Consider the following 15,385-nt stretch of genomic DNA (forward strand, 5'->3'; position numbering starts at 1 on the left):
AAGCTTTATCACAGTAAGAAGCTGCTTCTTCAAGGCAGTTTTCTAAAGTGTGAAGCTATCTCCAAGGTAAACCAGAGTAATTTTCCATTTAATTTGACATTTTCTGGAAGATTGACTCCAAAATTCAGGTCTTTTCCAATTAAACTCAGTTGCATTTATGTCCAGAAGATTTTCACAGGGGATTGGTTTCCTGCTGTGGAGCTGAGTTTTGAAGCTACTTGAACTAAATTACAGATCCAAGCCAACATGCAGTTCTTTCAGCTACTCCCTCCATTCAGTAATCTGATTCTCAGAAGAGCTGATTAATTCACATCGTGCCTTCACACCTAGAAGATGGTAATCTGAAAAGTCTCAGTGTAGTAGAAATACAAAAAAAAAAAAATTTGTTAAAGGCTTTACTCCTTTTCAGGGCATAGGAAATACACACATCCCAGGGAAGATAATGATATCTTCTTCTGACAATATTTAACAATGAATTCATTTTTTGTCAGGATTTTATTCAATTTTACTTTTAATTTTTCATATTTTTTTGTGCTTTGAAAGCACAAATATTGAATAGTTTCATCAATTGAGAAAATATACTTCATGAAATGTTTCTCAGATTAAGGATGTTTACTCACAATTCTTTTCTACTTTTTTCTTTTTCCTTGAAGTGTAGTCAGTTATAATGTATCAATTTCTGGTGTACAGCATAATGTCCAGTCATGCATATATATACATATATTCATTTTTACATTTTTTTCATTAAAGGTGATTGCAAGATACTGAATATAGTTCCCTGTGCTATACAGAAGAAAATTGTTTTTATCTATTTTTATGTATAGTGGTTAACATTTGCAAATCTCACACTCCCAGATTTATCCCTTCCCACCCCCTTTCCCCAGGTAATCATAAGATTGTTTATTATGTCTGTGAGTCTGATTCTGTTTTGTAGACGAGTTCATTAGTATTCTTTTCTCTTTTCTTTCTTTCTTTTTTTTAATTTTAGATTCCACATATGAGTGATATCATATGGTATTTTTCTTTCTCTTTCTGGCTTACTTCGCTTCAAATGACAATCTCCAGGTCCACCCATGTTGCTGCAAATGCATTATTTTATTCTTTGTTTATCACTGACTGGTGCTTTTCTACTTCTGATGTTAAAGAATACAATAAAATGTAGACGGGGAGAGAGGATCGTATTATTCTTCCCCCACATAAGGAAGAATGACTTGTACAAAGAATTAACTTTGTATTGCTTTTTTATTTCCCCTTATGTTTGTCTGCCACAAAAGGACAGGATTTTGAGAAAATTACTAGTTTTAAGTGAATAAAAGGAAAGTGACTACACACACATAAAATATAATACATAAATGCAAAATAGAATATAATTCTTAAAATAAACTTGACAAATGATTTGACAGAATTCACAATATATGAAATATTAAAACAAAACAAAACAAAATTCAGTACAGGTAACAAGTTTGTGAGGTAATGCTTTTATAAACGACTGGTGTAAATATAAATTAATATGCTCTTCTGAACATATCAATTTTTTTTTCTTTCTGCAGTATTTCATAAGCCTTCTAAATAGTTGGCCTCTTTTAGCTTATAATTCCACTTTTTGGAAATTATCTTACACTGATCAGAAATACACAAAAATATTTATTTTACAGTAATTAACACCAGAGCACTATTCATAATAGATAAATATTGAAAGCAACCTATGTACAGTTAAAGGAAATATTTTGCATTTGATTAAAATAATAGTGTATAATAGTTAAGAATAACTTTTGTGAAATATTCAAATACTTAATAATATGGAAGTGTTTATGGCATTCTGTTAACTGAGACTAAAGATGCAAAAATGCATATATGGTATATGCATTTATATGTATTGTATACACATAGGAAAAACACAGAAAGTGAGTTATCAAAATAATAATGATTTTTCAGAGTACTAGCAGTGCTGATAATACTGATTTAAATAATTTGTGCTTTGCTTAGCTTTGGTGGGCAGATGACCAGTAATGACTCGGAAATGGTTATTTTTACACCCATTTAAAAAAACAAACAAACAATAAAAACAGCAGTCAATCAAATAAGAGAGCCAGTATTTTGTTTTAGGAAAACAGACCAAAGGAAAGAATAAGATATTCTAAGTTGGGCCTTGCACATCATATGCTTTTGATTAGCATTTCTTTAAGTGCATGGTAGCTCCTAAAAGCATGTTTTTCCCTGTGTACCTTGGGAAACCACCCTTGATGTAATTCCTCTGAGGTGGTGGAGATGATTCTTATAGGAAAATAGACTGAATACAATGAAATGTCACACATTAAAGTATAGTTTATTCTTGTGTGATTTTCCCCAAGTGATTTCATTTAAAATTAAATACCATAATTAGAGACTACATATATATATAAAATCTTTTCAAGTCCCTATTACTAGGAATGGCTGAAAAGTTACAAATGAAAAATAATTATTGGGATTTGGGCTAACAAATCTTATCCCATTTCCTGCTTTAAACAATAACTGCCTTGTTCTTCAGTCTTTTTATCTCTATTGCATATTATAGTGAAGAATGGCCTAAAAATAATTCAGTATGTATTGTTCTGCAAGTAGATGCAGAGTGATCTTAAGCAAAATACAGAATCACTCATTTTCTTATTAGTAAAATAAATATGATATGCTCCACTACCACTACATATTCAGGTTATTATGAGGTTTAAGTGAAGTGATTGACATGAGAAGAATAGGTACACACATATTATGTAATATTCCCTTTACTCTATTTGTTAATATAATTCATCTTTCACTTCCTTTTCTTCTATCATTAGGGCAAAACAATTACCAAATGAAGGATTAAGTAGAACAAATAAAGAATAAAAATATTTAAGTTCTTCTTTCTCTAACAAATACATCACTTTTAGATTTATATTTCATAATTTAAATCTTCACATTATGCACTTTACTGTATTGCAAGTTCCAAAATGAAGGTGTAAAACCATTTAGAATATGGCTTAAAATGCATCTGAGCCTCTGAGTGTGTGTGTGTATGTGTTTGTGTATATGTGTGTGATGTGTATGTGGATGTGGATGTGTATGGTGGTATATTTGTGTGTAAATCCAACTTTGATTAGAAAAAGAAGAAATAGCTTTATTCATGTAAGTGCAGGGGCAACCAAAAAAGTATAAATTGCTGTGAAATGTAATGTAACCAACATGTATATTTTACTGGCAGACTTTGAAATCCTCCTTTCGTTCTTACTTTTTGAAGCAAATGTATACCCTGCTTCACCTGAAATTGAATTGTTTGTAAATCCTCTGAAACTATAAAACAGCTCTGTTTTAGATTATAGTAGCACTTTTTAATAGAAAATAAAGTGAGCCACATACATACTTTTAAAATGTATAGTATTCACATTAAAAAAGGAAAAATGTATGCAAAATATTATCATTTCAGAGCATGTAATCTAGTTAAAAACTAATTAATGAGGTACTTAGCATCAATTTTTTTTGTTCTCAGCTTTCAAGTTCTGGTGTGTACAGTCACAACACATCTCAGTTTGAATCCTATATTTTCAACAGTTTTGATAAAAGTGTAGTCCTGCTAAACCATAAAGATATGTTTAAAAATAATTTACTATACTTTATTTTTTACTTTCATTTAGTTTTTACTTTAAATTTAATTTTATTAAAATAATTTAAATTAAAAATTCAACTTCTTAGGCACGTATCAAGTGCTCAGTTAGCCACATGCAGTAACCATATTTGATAGTGTTGCTGTAAAAATTAGGGCAATAGTAAACTCATAAAGCCAAAAAAAGTAAAGACAGCCACCAGCTTTACATTTTTCAAGGAATTACTTGAAATAGCCCGTTGAGCCTTAAAGAAAAGCATTATTCATCATAAAACAGAGCAGTGACACTTGGTTCCAAATGTGATATCTATGGCACATATTCTGTTATATTTTCCTTCATCATGTGTTTAAAGTGAAACTGGTCTTGATAGTCAGTTATTTTCTTCTTTTAACTTCTTAGGTGACGTTTAGATGAAATCTTGAAGGTAAAATCTATATTCTAACCAGGAAGCCTCAAACTAGTTAATTAACTTCCCTACTTAAGGAAATTCAACTTAATTCCCACAGCTGAAACCACAATTGAAATAATATTCTGAGAAAATGAAGCATCAAGGGATAGATTACATGACCATGCCTAAACTATATCATTTTTGTAATGATTTCTAATGAAAATGCAGAACAGCAGGAATATACCTGTTAAGACTAAATAGTAATATTACCTAGTGGTTATAGGTGCATTATTGGAAATATTTCTTAAACTTGTTTTAATGCTAAGATTTCAGTTTGAAATGAAAATTGTATTAAACTATCAGCATGTAAAAGGAAACACTGCAATTCTGGCATTTCATGGTAGGCAAGACAACACCAGTGTGCTGCTGACATGTTACAAGGTGTAAGTTTACAGTGAATATGAAGGTCAAGGCAAATATCAAGCATGAAAGTCTACTTCATTATCAAGATTGGCTCTCTACAGCATTTATTTACCAGATAATTGTTCCATTCTCAATTTAGCTTTCCTGTGTGAGCACATCCTGTTATTATTACTTCTTTCCACAATGATGGAGCCCTAATGCTATTCATCACAATATTTTTACCCATGCATGCATGTAATTTTTAGCCCATAGGTTGAATTGTATCATCCTCAAAAAGATGTGTTGAAGTCCTAAACCCTGATACTTTAAAATATGACCTTATTGGGGAATAGGGTCCTTGCAGATGCACTTCGTTAAGATGAGGTCTTATAGAAGTTGGATTGGCCCTTAATCCAATATGACCATTGTCCTTGTAAGAAGAGAAGAGATACAGAGATAGAGGCAAGAAGGAAAAATGAAGACAGAAGAAGAGATTGAAGTTATGCAGCCATAAGCAAAGGAATACCTGGGCTCCCTGGATGCTGAAGAGCAAGGAAGTTTCTTCTTTTAGAGGCTTCAGAGGGAGGTTGGCCCTACCAACACCTTTACTTAAGAATTCTAGCCTCCAGAACCATAAAGGATAAATTTCTGTTGTTTTAAGCCATTCAATTTAGGGTACTTTGTCATACAGTCCTAGAAACTAACATAGGCAGTGAAATTAACAGCCAATTGTCTCTGGAAATTTTAGCCTCCGATTTTAAAAAATGGTAATTTATTTTATTGCTGTTGCTATGGCCTTTATATTAACGTGGTAAGTCTTTAGTGATCACCAAGTGTGTCAGATACAGAACAGGCAAAAATCACTACTCCGTGTTCCCTTCCCTACATCTAGTAAGTTTGCTGGTTAAAAACTGTGGTTCTATAATCAAATAGTAGCCAAAAATTGCCCTTACATTTTTAGGGGAAGGTAGTTTAGAATGTGTGTTAAGACTTAGAGTAACTGGTCTTTCTTCCTTTAATACAAAGTCCACAAATATTAAATAAAGACCATAATTACAAACACATGCACATCTAAAGCATAAGAATCAATTTACCTGTTTTTATAGTTGATTTTGTAGGACTAATTGATAAAACTTGAAAAAATCTTAAAATTACAAGATTGGAAAGACCTTAGAAAATGTGGAATGTGGGGAGACACATAGTCAACTACTACTTCTTTTTTTAACCACTGAAATATAAGTACTAACTTGAACTATAACTCAAGCGTCTAGGCCCACACTCAGAGCCCTATCCAAAAGAGGATCTCTGTCTTATCAGGTATTTTGATTGTGTGCCCTCACTTTCAACATATCCCAGATAAATTGAACCTAGTGTATGTTAGTTGATGTGCAAATGCATCATTGCTTCATTCTTTTAAAAATGAGGAGGAAAATGTATCAGTGATTAATGATTACATTCTTGCTTAAATGGAGTTTTATTTTGGCTCCATTTTGTGCACCTTTAAAAGGCTCTGTTGAAAGAAAATATCATTGGAAACATCACAACATAGATGTAATACTTCTTCACTCCTTAAAAATTAGTGGCAAAATGACTGATTTTAAAGGTTCATATAACTGAAAAAATACATTTTAGACTAATTTTCCTATTATTTCTCTCATGAAATTATAAGGTGAGGATGTTAAAAGCCATCAAAAATTCACTTGTATGTGATTGCTGCATTAAATGACAACCAAATTTAAATTCTAAGAAAAAAATGTTATACTTTATCATGAAGGAACATGTAACTCTACAGTATCAGATAGTAACTTGAGGAAAGCACTCAAAATCTTTTTTCTTGTAAAATCTACCCTCTTGGATTGTCTATGCTGGAAATCTTTCTTTTCAACTGTGCTTTTAGTTTACTTCTTCAGAACATGGTTGGTGTGAAAAAAAGGTGTGTATGATGCTTATTACAGTTAATAGATACACTTGGAATATGTTTTGAATTAATATCTGTTTGCATTGTGTGAGGCTGTGTCCTTTGTTTTTTATTTTATTATTTTATTTATTTACTTGTTTTTTACATTTTTTATTGAATTATAGTCATTTTACAATGTTGTGTCAAATTCCACTGTAGAGCACAATTTTTCAGTTACACATGAACATACATATATTCATTGTCACTTTTTTTTCGCTGTGAGCTACCACAAGATCTTGTATATATTTCCCTATGCTATAGCTTCAGGGGTCACCTTTCTTAGAGAAAGAAACAAGTTTATCTATCCATGATACTTCCACTCAGGAGCCATTCACACTTAATGTCTTCATAGAAAACACTGGCATGATTTGTCTAGAATTATTTTTGTCAAAAATGTTTGCTGCCAAACATTATCATTTAGTTATGCCTATGAGTATTTTTGAGAAAAAATATGTAAAATTAATAGGTAGAGATAAAAGGTAGAAGACATCTTTTATTCAATTCCCTAATTAAGTCTAATCAAACACTTTCTCTTCTTTACTTAAGGTTCTTATTCTAACAATGAGTATACTGAGCCTGCTTCCGTGATTTCACTACCCCTGCAGAGAGAATCAAAATCAGAAGCTCTAAAATACATGATCCAAGTTTAACATTTTGAAAGATACAAGATAAGCTTCTTTCGCAGGACTTTTTATAAGCTTGTGTTCCAAAGAATTCAGTTAGCTAATTTTCTCTGATTACCAATAGCATTCTATTGACTCTTTTACCCAAAATTTTGTGAATTTATGATAGTCCAAGTAAGGAAATTGAATATGCTTTCCACATTGTCAAGTCTTTTATAAGCCTTTAACATGTATAGATTTCTTGTGCTTATCAGGCAATTCTGTAGTGATTTCCCAAGAGGTTCTTCCAAAATGAACACAGTCACTTCCATTCTGTGTTTCATGTGGAAGGTTTTAATTCAGTTGTCAAATATGTAGTTGAAAAGATGATACATCATGATTTTCCAGCAGTGCATGCCGTGGCGCTCCCCTCTCTTCCATGCAGCAAGCGTGAGAACTAATCGCAGCAACAATTTCCAGTGGTGTGGTAATACTCACTCGAGGCTATCTCAAAAATTTGTGCACTTCTATAAAATCCAAAGAATAGCTATCTACAATAAAGCTATGACAAATCTTATAAACTTGAAATAACCTATGAAAGTAAGGCTATGGATATGTTCGAATTGTTGGATGCACTATTTTGTAAGGAATAAATATTTACAATTAGCAGAGTACTTATGTATTTCTTTCATAAGGAAAGCAAATGTTAAAGCTTTTAACTTGTAGCCTGGGAAGAAAGTACATTAGAGAAGTGTTAATGGCTTTAAAAAATAGTTGAGTAAACAACAGATGTAATTATTCTGTAGGGAAATGCTGCTTAATTAAAACACAGAGTTATTCTATTAGTATACACACCTGCTGCTTATATGGTTCATTTCTTCCTAAAATAACTTAATTCTTGAACAAGGTTCGCTCTCCACTTCATTTCCTTGGGAAATGTCCACTTTGAATTTCTTTCTCAGATTTGTCTATGTTGGCTACAAATATTTTTATGTATTTGTTGTCTATATATATCTCTATGTGTATATGTCTAGCATATACATGTATCCCACAAGGAGTACATGAATGTATAATGACAACTGACCCTGTGATACTCCTGTATTTTCTTAAAACATTCAGCATCCAATCATAACAGACTGCAGATCATTGTCTTTTTTTCTGAAGAACCCATAGGCAAACTTACTGTCTCTGCCAAAACAAGAGAATTGTTATTTACAAATGCTTCTCTTTGGCATGATCCTGTTTTAGACTTTTACTCAAAGCTACTTTAAAGGACACTTCATTTTTGAAATTTTCTTCATGTTGATATGAGTTTTATTTTCTGCAAATGCATCCAGTTCTTTTCCCTACCCCTCTTTTGCTGCAAAAAAATACAAACACTTAACTCTAGTTTGATAGCAATAACCACCATAGAGCTAATGAATAGACAGCACTGACTATGTGCCAAGTGTTACATGATAATACTGTATGTTCATCATTTGTCAGCTTCAGCTGTGGTTAGGTTGTGTGTGTATCTCTCTGTGTGTGCTTTTTCTACAGCATGAGCATGTCCCTTTTCATTATTTCACAGTGTATCAACATTTCTTACCCACTTTTGACTATTTCAAGCAAATTCCTCTATCATTAGCAATTTCATCCTTCAATATCTGAAAAATAGGATACTTATTTTTTTTTTAGAGTAAAATGAACAATAAACAAGAAAACATAGTTTTTCTTCAGGTAATATTTGCTGAATTTAATAATAATAATAATAATAATAATAATAATAATAATAATAATGCCCATATATACATGTGGATGTGTGTGTTTTCATATTGTGCTTAATGTTATCAAATAAAAAGTTGGGGTGTCTCTTCACAATATCTTAATCTGCAATAGTCACTAAGTATTTTGTATGAGGAAAAAATGTGTGTGCAGTTCCAGATAGTACTTTTTTTGGTTTTGTATTTGTAGAGTTAATTCATAATAGAATGATAGCTAAGTGAAAGGTATAGGTATAGAAGTGAATAAGACCATGTTCTCAGCTTTTGAAAAGTGCAGACTTTTGATAATTACATAAATTCCTTTATTTGCATTTTAGAATGATCGCCCAGGCAGCAGAATGAAACTTGAATAAAGACCCTTAAACTCTATAAAGACATTGATAAAGTTAATTTTCCTCACAGTACAATCTAGAGTTAATTTGCCCAAAATTGCGAGAGAATCTCCCCTCCATATGGTCTCTTGGGGTCCAAATTTCTTCTGTTTTGCTTTGCCACCAGAGTTTTGGTTACTTCTTTAAGGTGAAACTGGCTGACCAATAATAATTCCTCATTTCTTGAGGAAATATCACACAAACTTAAGTTGAGAAGGATTTTACAAAATAACTGTCTTGCGCTTTTCAAAATGTCAAAGTTAAGGAAACCTAAGAAATATTGAGAATGTGTTCTAGCTTAAAAGAGATTACAGTGTACAACAGGTAAATTCAGCATGTTATTAAGAATAGTATAGTAGATGAAAAAAAACCCAATAATAGGTGTATTGAACAATTGATAAAATTGGAATCAAAACTGGAAATTAGATAATAAAAATATATTAGTGTTCAACTTCCATATTTCCAGAATTTATGGTTACATAAGAGATTATCCTTGTTCTTAGGAAATACATTCAGAAATATTTAGGTCAAAGGGGCATGTGATCTCCACTTCGCTCTCAAATGATTAAGAAAAATATTTATATATGTGGAAATATATATATATATATTTGTGGGAGTATAAATGTATACAGAGAGTATACAAATATATATATTTGTGTGTGTGCATAATGTATATGGGAGTCAACTGAATTAGTCTGGCAACTCTTCTGTAAATTTGGAGTTTTGTTAATGTAATAATTTACAGGAAATTTTAAAAGACATAAAATAAAGGTATTAAATGTGGGAAAAGGGGGAGTCCAAAAGGAGAAGCATGGAGCAATGATGATAACCTAGAGACTATGGAAATTTTTTTCTAAGAGAAACTCCTAAAATTGTGTGGCTGTAGAACAGTTGTGTGACAAGAGAACTTCTATAACAGGAATGTCTAATTTTCAATTTTGTATTATTTGATTTTTGCAATATTAATCCCCTTTGTCACTCTTCTTCCCCAACTCAGCAAAGTTGGCTACACTTTGATTACCCTTTTGTGACAGGTTTTGAAAGGTTTTCTTTTTTCTTTCTTTTTAATATATGAGAGGAGACTTAAATGTGTAGGTTGAGTAAGAGTAGAAGGAAGAAGAAAGTCTCAGTAAATGAAGTGGAAATTAAATTGAATTTCAGCAGCATTTTGGATTTATTTGGGATAAAAAGTAAACCCCTAAGAATCTGTAGATATTTTATAAATGTTATTTGATTTCCTATAGAACCTGTGGAGAGGAAATTATTTGTAATTTTATTTAATTGTCAAGGAACAAGATAGTCTCTGCCGATACCTGAATCACAAAATATTTGAGATATAGTCTACATAAAATGGTAATCTAAAATGGAGACTAGGGGATGCAGTCCAAAAGTAGAAAGAAAACCAGAGAAAATGTAGCCAACAAAAGTGGAAGGAACAAATTTTTTTTTTGGCAAGCAGAGAGGAGAGTGGAGATAAAGAGGAAAATCGACTATATTTACCAACCTAGTTACTTTTTTGAGAGTGATTTCAGTATACATTATGGTGAGAGTATTGGTTTCTGGGGGGTTGACAAAGGAGTTTGATTTGAACTTGTGAATCTGAGCTGTACTGGGAAATTTTTTTAGAAACTATTAGTGTTCCATCACACATAACAATCCAACAGAACCTTCTTTTTGGTTTACCTGACTAAAATGTCTCAGGTAGTTTTCTTCCTCTTCCTTCCACCAGAATCCTTTTCAGAGTTCCTAGGCGACTTTACCTATCCCCTGTATATTCCCAACGTCTGCATTGTGAAAATCTCTTCCTATAGTTCTGCCCAAATTATCTTACTTTTCTCTTTCCCATCTGAGACCTTTAATTTTTCCTTTAATAAGAGTGGTAAAAGAAATCCTCACTTAATCTGTCTGTACCTCAGGATATAATAGTAAATCGATAAGGAATTGTAAGTATTCATTGAGAATAAATCTACCAAACCTGGAATCCTAGAAAGGAAAATTGGTGATTGTAAAATCTGCCATTTGGTAGTGATATAGGAAAAAGGGGCACAAGAAGCTGATCATGTTCTGGGTCCCAAGCAAGTCCCTGGGACATGACCCATCAAGTTGAGACAGGAGGTAATGGGGGCAGGGCACAACCATTGAAGGAATGACAGCACTGAGGACAGGAAAAACTGGTTAGAATGAAGATGGCAGATGATTTGACTTCCAGTAGATCTTGAGCCTCATGGTGCTCCCACAAGCGCCATGACAGTTTCTAGGCTGACTATAAATGATCAAAAAGTGGGAGAGGACCTGATTCCTGGAAATCCCTGCTCCATCCCCAAAGTAGTTGGAATAATCCTCCTACTCATTAGCATATGAAATTGCCACGCCCACAAAAACTAACAACTCTACACCTTGTGGTTACTCTCTTTCTTGCCTTCTGAGATGGCCCACATTCTGCTTATGGAGTATGTATCTCTTAAGCTGTTTTCCCTTCTGAGTGAGACAGACCACTCTCTGTCCATGGACTGTGTATCTCTCTAAATAAACTTGCTTTCATCTCACTGTGCCTTGCTTTTGAATTCTTTCCTGCCCAAGGCAAGAACGTATTCTCCAGCAACAAAGTGAGGATCCTCAAGGGAACACTTGCTGGCTGCTCACTGCTCATTAAATCAATAAGCAGAGGCAATGTTAATAGAAAGGAAAATTGCTTTTAATCAGAATGCCTGTAATCTGAGGAGATGGTGGACTTATGTCCCCAAGGACCATCTCCAAAGCTCAGTCATGGATGTTTTAAAGGGAAAAAGGGAAGTAATCATTAGGATAAGGGTCTGAGTCAGTACCTCCCCCTGGACTGAGTGCTGGCTTCCTGTGCGAGCTTAGTCTCCATCTCCACTGAGTGCAGGACTGTCAATGCTCTGTGAATTTCCTTTAGGTACTATCTTGTTCATGCAGTTTGCTTGCAAGATACTTGAAGGGGAAGCTAAGGAAGAGATCTGGTCATCTGTAAATTATTTATTCCCCATTTCTACTTTTTGATCTAGGAAAGAACCAACAGGTTAGGCAAGGTGTTGTGTGATCAAAAGAAAGGCATTCCTGTCCTCAGTGCTGGTTTAGGTTAGTAGCAAGACAAAAGGGGCCTCCTGTAGAGAGCCCTTTCTTGTCAAAAGCTACCTGCATAGACGTGGTTATAGTATCTGTAAAATAACTCAGCCTAATCATCATCTGCTTGAGCCTGCTCTTTTGTGACTCAGGGAGGCCTGGGAGACTTCAGCCTTCCTATACACAAGAGGCAGGGGTTGGGGGTGGTGGGCACAGGGTCCTGCTTGGTTCCACTAGTCCCTCTCTTCTTTCACTTTCTCCAAATAATGCAGATTGTCGCCCTTTTTAAAGGCCCAGATCTGAAGGTGTGTATATTTAATACACTAAATTTATGAAAATATTCTAAGAATTCTTGAATCTCGCTCATTGACATTTTTCAAATTGATATGTCATGAGTGTTATTTCTGGTTCATTCCTTTAATATTAGCAAATATTTATTAGGACTTTTCCTGTGCCAGAAATTTTACAAGCAGTATTTCATTTAGTCCTCACAATGCCCTGAGGGGGTTCTATTATTAATTTTACTTTACAGATGAGGAAACTGAGTTTCACGAATTTCTATGATTGCCGAGCAGAAAGGTGACAGAACTAGGAATTTAGTCTAATACAGGCAATCTGACATTAGGGCTGATTTTTTTTTTTTTTTTGGTTCCAAAAGGCTTTCTTTAATCACTCAATTTCTTTTTTTCTTTTAATTGAAGAAGTCTAGTTGATTGACAATGTAGTGTTAGCTTCTGTACACACCAGAAACTACAAACTTTCATATGTGCAAAGCTATTAGCATAGTGATTCAGTTACTCTCCTTTTCTCCCCCTATTTGTTGTCAAGTGATAATCATGTTAAACATGAGATTCATTTTGACTGGCTGGTCCAAACTATAATAGCATAATATTAGATTACAATAACTTAATCTCTTCTTTTATAGAAAATAAGTAACAATTACATTGATGAAGCAGAGGGACAATTTCTGTGTAACAGTGTCTACAGTTCTCCAAGTGTGCTCCCCAGACTCACAACATCAGCCTCACATGCATACTTGTTAGAAATGCAAATTCTGAGCCGCACCCTAGAATGTGAACCAGAAATTCTGAGGTAATAGCTATCTGTATTTTTTAACAAAACCTCAAATAAATCCTATAATTGTTAAAATATTAGGACCATTGCTGTAGGTAAGGGGTCAGCAAATTACTGCACATGAGACAAGTTTAGCCCCACGTAATTGTTTTTAATATTTTATCGTGGTAACATATATATAGCATAAAAATCATTTTAAACATTTTCAAATGTACGATTCAGTGATTTAAATACATTTGAAATGTATTATCACAACCGTCTACTTCCAAAATGTTTCCATCACCCTAAACAAAAATTCCATACTCACTAAGCAATAACATGCCTCCCATCAGTTCTTGGTAATTTCTGATCTATTTTCTGTCTCTATGCCAATTTGAGATATTTCATATATGTGGGATTATACGACATTTATCTTTTTGTGTCTCGCTGCATCTAGGATAATGTTTTCAAGGGTTATCATGTAGCATATATCAGAACTTCATTCATTTCTATGGTTGAATAATATTCCTTTCTGTTTATATACCACATTTTGTTCATCCTTATATCTGTCAAGGACACTTGGGTTGTTTCAGCCTTTTGACTATTGTGAATAATGCTGCAATAAAAATTGACATACAGGTATCTGTCTGAGTAACTCTTTTCCTTTCTTTTGGCTATATACCAAGGAATAGAATTGCTGGACCATATGGTAATTCTATGTTTAACTTTTTTTGAGGAACTGCCAAACAAGTTTCCACACTGTCCGTGCCATTAAACATTTCTACTAGCAATGTAAGTGTGTTGCCAAAAGATTGGCCCCTGTCCCTGAGGAGCCAAATAACTCAGAGACAGGACCTTAGAGCTTAGAAGAAAAGAGACAACTTTATTGCTTTGCCGGGCAAAAGGGACTCACAGCAGGCTAGTGCCTTCAAAACTATGAACCCATTTTGGGGATGGGGCAGGGTGATTATATAGCCATAGCTTAAAACAATAAAGCATCGATAACAATCAGTAGAATTATTTTCTTCTCGTAAGATTCAGAGTGGTGTCCTGGTGTCTCCAGGTGACCAATTCTTTAGAGGCTAGTGGTTGTTGCTCTTTTGATCTCTTTATCTTATAAGCGCCCAAGGCATAGTCTTCTTGGTAATTCAGGCTATTTTGTAAGGTTATAGTCCCATGACCTTTTCCCTGGAGAACGACTCAGAGACCAAGCCTGATTATTACTTTTGATTACTGGAATAAAGTAGAAACAATAAAATTAATAGCTTTATTTTAACACTGGGCCTGGAGCTGTGAGTAGCAACCTGTCAGTCAGGTTAGTTGACTATTTTAAGGGCAAGCATAAGATAAACAATCTGTTAGCCTAAGTGCTGCCATTTTATTAATTCTCTTTTAAGAATGTTTCACCTTCTCCACATCTCAGCCAACATATTATTTTCCCCCCTTTAAAAAAATCCATTATAGCCATCCTAAGAGATGTGAAGTATCTCATTGGGGTTTTGATTTGTGTTTCTTGAATTACTGATGATGTTAGATGTTAAGCATCTTTTCATGCACTTATTGGGCATTTGTATATCTTCCTTGAAGAAATGTCTATACAAGTCCTTTGTCCACTTGTAAACTGAGTTGTCTTTTTACTGTTGAGTTGTAGGAGTTCTTTATATATTTTGGATATTGAATACTTATCAGATATATGATTTGCAGTTATCTTCCCATGTTCTGTAGTTCTGTAGATTGTTTTTTAGCCTTAATAATGTCCTTTGATGCACAAAAGTTTTAAATGTGGATGAGGTCCCATTCATCTATTCATTCTTTTGTCCTTATTCTTTTAATATCTTATCTATGAACCCATTGCCAACTTAGGTTTACAAAGATCTACTCCTCTGTTTTCTTGTAAGAGTTTCATGGTTTTACTTGTTAAGTATTTAGTCCATTGTTTCATTTTGAGTACTTTTTTTTTTTTAACATGGTATGAGCTAAGTGTCCACATTCATTCTTTTGCATATAGGAATCAAGTTGTTCTAGCACAATTTGTTGAAAAGTATTCTTTCCCCACTGAAAAGATTAGGCAGCCATATTGAAACCCAGTTGGCCATAAACATGTAGGTTTATTTCTGGACTCAGTTCTATTCAAGTGGTCTGTGT

Source organism: Camelus dromedarius, chromosome 8 (genome assembly GCF_036321535.1).
Source record: "Camelus dromedarius isolate mCamDro1 chromosome 8, mCamDro1.pat, whole genome shotgun sequence".
In the NCBI taxonomy this organism is placed as follows: Eukaryota; Metazoa; Chordata; class Mammalia; order Artiodactyla; family Camelidae; genus Camelus; species Camelus dromedarius.